Genomic DNA, 6191 nt, shown 5'->3' with positions numbered 1-6191 from the left:
TGTAGGGACATACGTGTATGTGTGTCTATCATACATGTGGCATCAGGATTGGAGGAAGATTTATCAATAAATTATGTTATACAGATGGCAGTCTTGCTTACAAAAAAGTGAAGAAGACCTAAAGTATTTGTTGAAGATGATTAAAGATTACAGTCTTCAGCATAGATTACATCTTCATATCAAGAAGACTAAAAAATCCTCACAACTGCACCAACAGGCAACATCCTGGTCCATGGAGAAAAGATGGAAGTTGTCAACTATTTCACTTTACTTGGGACCACAATTAATAAGCATGGTAGCAGGAGTCAAGAACTTGAAAGACAGCAAATCTGCTGTCCTAGACCTCATCAAGGTGCTACAGAGCAATAATGTCACTTTAAAAACTAAGGTGTCCAGAATTAAGGTTGCATAGTGAAGTGTACTCGGGGTGGGAGGGGGAAGGGAAGAAGGGATTGTATACCAATGAAGGAATTTTTCTTTTACTTTTCAGAGAGAGGAGCGGACTTGGGAGGAGGGATGGGCAGCGAAGTGCAACAATGAATGAATGGAAATTCAAAATCTCTGTAAATGTTCATTAAAATTAATAAAATAAAATTTAATTTAAAAAAAAACAACTAAGGTGTGATCCTAAAAAAACCAGAACTGCCACCCAAATAGATATATGCACACCCATGTTTATTGCTGCACTGTCCACAATAGCAAAGAGATTGAAGCAACCCAAGTACCCATCAACAAATTAATGGATAGAAAAGCTATGGTATATTCACGTGATAGAATACTATGCAGCACTGAAAAACAAGGAACTAATGAAATATTATACAAAATGGGTGACCCTGGAGAATATTATGCTAAGTGAAATATGTCAGTCACAAAAGGATAAATACTGCACAATGCCATGGTTATAAAACAGGTCTGACATGGAGGTTAGGGGAAAACTAAGAAAAGAGAGGATAAATGATGAACACTGCATTTAAATAAATAAGGAAAAGAACCATTTAAAAGAAGTATATGATTAGTTATTATTTGCATGACAATAGCCCAGAATAAGAGGTTCACAGCAAAGTGGACTAGGGGGCGGGGAGGGAGGGAGGAAACTGTGCAACAATGAAAGAATCTTTTTAAAGAAAAAAGCCAAGTAGGGGAGTGGGTAGGGCGGAAAATGTGCAAAAAATGAATGAATGGAAGTCCAAGTTTTCTTTTAAATTTTCAATAAATTATCAATAAGAAAGACCATGATGGTTTGTTTTTTTTAAAAAAAAAGCCAACAAAAATTAAGATGTGGCTGATCCAATTCATGGTATTTTTCAATTGCTTTTGTGTGCACGTGAAAGCTGGATAATGAACCAGGAAGACTGAAGAATTGTCGTGCTGGGGAAGCGTACTGAATACCCCGTGAGCTGCCGAAAGCACAAACAAATGTGTCTTGGAAGCAGCTCAGCCAGGAAGTTCATTAAAGGTGGGGAAGGTGAGACTCTGTCTACATGCTTTGGGCATTTTGTCAGGAGGGGCCACTCCCTGAAGGTACATCACACTGGGTAAAGTGAAGGGTCAGTGAAAAAGAAGACCCTAAAAGAGATGGATGCACCAGAATGAAGGCTTTACAGTGGAGTGGATTTCAGGGGAGGGATTGTATAACAATGAAAGAATTTTACTTTTCAAAGAGAAGAACAAATTAGTGGGGGAGGCGGGAGAGACTGGGCAGGAAGAAACGTGCAACAATGAATGAATGGAAATCCAAAACATCTGTAAACTTTCATTAAAATTAATAAAAAAAAGAAAGAGATGGATGCAACACTGGGCTCAAGCAGAGCAGGGCTTGTGAGGATGACGAAGGATCAGGCAAGGTTTTGTTCAGTCATGCACAGGAGAGTTGTCACTCAGAGCTGACTCAACAGCAGCTAACAGCAAAACAATAGTGAACTCCTGCCTGGGACAGGTCTTTGTGTTTCATGTTGTCCAGTCAACTCCGACTCACCTTATATTCAACAAAATAAAACGTGACCTCGTCATGAGTCATCCTTACAGGTGCCAGCACGTCTGAGCCCTTCACTGTGTCAATGCATCTCACACGGGTCTCCGCTACCCTTAACAGCCCTGTCCTTCCTTCAACAACCATGATATTTGTCCTTAGCAACGGATCTGTCTTGATGATTGGAGCAAAGCAGCAAGTCAGACAACATTGTGTAGTGATCCGTAGGGCTGTCATTGACTGATTCTCCTAAAGAGCTCTCCAGGCCTTTCTTCCTAGTCTGAGGCTGGATCTGTAGGCTCCATAGGGTTTTTTTCTCTGACTAGTCCTTGGGAGGAGATCACCAGGCATTTCTTCCTAGTCTAATCTGGGGGACCCTGCTGTCATTTAAAATACCAAAGGAATAGTTTCTGGCATCACAGTACCATGTAAGCCACCACAGTATGACAAACTTGCAGATAGGTGGTAGCATGTCAGTGGTGTAGGAAGCTGCATTTTATTTCTTCAAGAGTAATATACTTTTCTGAGAACTCTAGGATATAGGGTATTGGATTGAGGGTGGGATGGCCAGCTGCTGTTATCAGAGGAGACAGAGCTGACTTTAGGCCTCTGCTCTAAAGAAACTCCTCTAGCGGTGGGTGACCTGGCTACTTCCTTCATCTCAGCCGCTGAGTCTCAGGTGTAGACAGTTGCAACACTGGGAACCTGTCTGAAGCATCCTAGCTCATGCATAAAGGCATCTCCCCCCAGGAGGCATCTGAGGCTCTTGGCAGCATCAGAGGCTGAGCTATCCACGGAAGTCCTCCTCCTGCGGAAGTCCTCCTCCTGCAGACGGGTCTTCTGCGGTCTCTGGCCAGAGCTAAGCCGTTACAGGGGAGGATTCGGCCACAAGGCCTGGCCAGTGGGGCATGGAGCCAAGGGCTTAGCTTCAGAATTGGATTATGAGAGTGAATTTGGAGCCTCTGACCCCTCTGGATTTAGGGACATGGGGATTACCCAGGCCTCTGGCTGGCGGCCAGAGTCCTTCCCTGAGTCCCTGTCAGGTGGAAGGACAGGGTTCCTTACTCTGCTGTAATTTACAGCACCGTTCCACCCTGGCCTCCTGTGGTTCTGGGATTCTGAGCAGTGTTATTCAGATTGTGGTCCCCAGATGAGCTGCAGCAGCAGCAATGTGGAAGCCTACTAGAGACATAAGTTTCATGAACCCCTCTCTAAACACTGAATTAGTTTCTGGGCACTGGGTCCAGATATCGTGACTTACCAATTCCTGTGGGATCTGAAACCCACTGGCGTGGTGCATACCTGCCTGCTCTGCACACCTGTCCAAGTCTGCCCTCAGCCTGTTAAAGATGCTAGGCACCTTCTCCCCGCCCAGTTCTCTCTCAACCTTTCACTTATATCATTGTTGTTGTTCGGTACCGTCAAGTTGGAATCAACTCATAGCTGACCCTCCAGCAGGTTTTTGGAGACAGCAAATTGTACGGTAGGAAACTGTCCATCTTTCTCCCTTGGAGCAGCTGGTGGATTTGAACTGCGAGCCTTTGGGTTGGCAGTGCAATTCTCTATAAGCCACCAGAGCTCCCTTATAGAAATGATAATGGATCCTGCTTTGTATTTCCAATATGCTCACTTCTATTGCAGTCTGTGTGGATGGCAGGCACCCTCTGGAGGGGCAATGCTGTGAGAGAACATACCATGAGCCCATCTGTGGTGTTTTATTTGTTTATTGTTCAAAATGGCTCTCTTAGCCATTGACTTTGACTTTGACATGTGGAAATAGGGTGTGTTAGTCCATCCACACGGGGGATGGCTAGTCTTGCTATCAAATTGAGCTCATTCAGCAGAATCTGAGCCTCTCCTGATCAGCAAAGCTGCAGAATGCAGTGCACACCCTTTTGGGCCATAGATTCTTCCATCAGCCAGACCTACAGGAAAGCAGCAGCCACCAGCAGCAGAGAACCAGAGACCCAACATGAGGCAGAGCGGACCTGGGATTGCTACCCCAGGAAACCAGAGCTAAGAGCCTTTGGCCAAGCTGAAGGACTTGGTGGGAGAGTCATAACTGGCAGGACTAAGAGCTTTTAACCCTAGCCCTGAGGCTGCAGACTAAGGTGCCTATGAGAGAGAAGCTGTCCTGACTGATTCTATCTGCTATCAATCTGAAGTATAGTCTTTTTTTACTTCTCTAATGTAAACTCTGTGAGCTACTCCAATAGATTTTGGACCTGGTTTCGAACTCTGTCCCACATACTTTGGACATGTGGTCAGAAGGGACCAATCCTTGGAGAAGGATATCATGCTTGGAAGGTTGGAGGGACAGAGCAGAAGAGGAAGACCCCCCAGATGAGATGGATTGACACAGTAACTGGGGTAATGGGGGTTGGTGTGTCAGAGTCAGTGAGACTGGCTCAGGACAGGACAGGATTCAGAGCTGTTATTTATTCAGAGCTGTTACAGGGTCATTATGAGTCATAGGCGACTTGACGGCACATAACCACCATCACAACAAAGCTGTTAAGACTGGTGTTGGAAGGGAGCTCTGGTGGCCTAGTGGCAAGAAGCTGCACTGCAATCCCAGACGTATGTGGTTCAAATCCACCAGATGCTTTGCTGGAGAAGGAGGGGCAATCTCCTCCTGTACCAGTCAGATCCGATTGGATGGTACACACAAAAATAATAAAGTAAAATAAAATTTAAAAAAGATTGGTGTTGAAATTACTTGAAAGAAGTGTGAAGGTATGGGAGACATGTCTGATCTTATGGGAACTGGTTTTGTGCGGTGGATTGTAGTTGACAGGACAGTTCCCCTTTGTGGAGGTGGTCAGACATGGTCGTGCTCATGCTGTTTGCTCCTTATACACCGTCCTTCAGCACTGCTGTATTATATGCGCATAACAGGCTCAGAAAGGGAGTGTGACTGGCCATAGGAAGTATATTTATGTAACATAGGGGTCTAGACACTGTGTAGGGGGCTCTGGTGGCCTTGTGGTAAGAACCTGGACTGCAATCCACTAGTTCAAATCCACCAACTACTCTGCACGAGAAAGATGGGCAGTCTCCTCTCATGTCATTTACTGTCTCTGAAAACCCGCTGGAGGGTCGGCTATGAGGGGTTCTGACTCGAAGTCATGCAACAACAGACTGTCTATCCACTCCTCAGTTTACCAGGTATCTATCTTATCATCTGACATTTCACATTTATAACAATGGCAAAAAACTCTGCCATCCTACTATTTTCTGAATTCACAACGTATGTACGGCAACTGCAAATGCCGAGGAAGAGGCGAGAGGAACACTGGCCGTGAGGGTTATGCATCAGCCTGACTGGGCTTTGGTTCTCAGTGGTTTGCCAGTTCCGTATTGATACAGCTGGCAGTCCACGCGGTTCGATTACAATGACGTAGTCATCTCCCGTCTCCTGATCTGATGTGTTCCGTTGTCACAGAACACCAACTGTTGTGTTTGGCCTGGTCTTTGGAAGCCAATCATGTGTGCAAACAAGGTGTGAATGTATTTAGGAACCGAGGTCATACAATGGTTTACTGCTTGGCTGGTAGGAGGTTGGCAGTTTAGGTGCCATGGGGGAAAAAAGAGCTGTTGATCTGAGCCTAGAAAATTCCAGTCAAGGGAACCCCACAGAGCAGTCGCCCTCTGTCCTGTAAGGCCTGAGCCAGAATCAACCCCGTGGCACACTCATCGAACAATGGACTAGCCTGCTCCCCACTTGGCGGAGACATCAGCTGCCCCACATCTGTCTCTTCACACTCACGATTTCCTGCACGACAAAACTGTGTCATCACTTCCTCAGGGCCACCACCCTTGACCTCCTGAGAGCGGCCAGGCCTCACTGCCTTGTGTTGAAGGTCACTTTCCTTTCCCTTCACAGCAGTGTCACCATTTTATAACTGCATATTGACGTGGTTATTTCAACTCTATCTCCTGGACCAGTGTGTAAACTCCAGGAAGAGAGGAAGTGTGGCAGACTTTGCTACATCTTTCAATTTCCATTCTCCTCTTGTCAGGGATTTTGATCCTGTTTGTGGTAGCTAGCTATGCACCCAGCTACCTGTAGCCTCCCTTCTGATACCCTGGAGGTATCAGGTTCCGGTCCATGACATCAGAGTGGAGGTTGCTGGGCCATGCAATGTATACTCATCCCAGGTCTAGTGACATAATGGATGCAGATGGGGCAACTGGTTCTGGGCATCCATCTAATGCTCAG

This window comes from Elephantulus edwardii, unplaced genomic scaffold (genome assembly GCF_000299155.1).
Source record: "Elephantulus edwardii isolate Elephantulus edwardi_28Jun2011 unplaced genomic scaffold, EleEdw1.0 scaffold00089, whole genome shotgun sequence".
NCBI lineage: Eukaryota > Metazoa > Chordata > Mammalia > Macroscelidea > Macroscelididae > Elephantulus > Elephantulus edwardii.
This window is presented reverse-complemented; position numbering follows the sequence as displayed.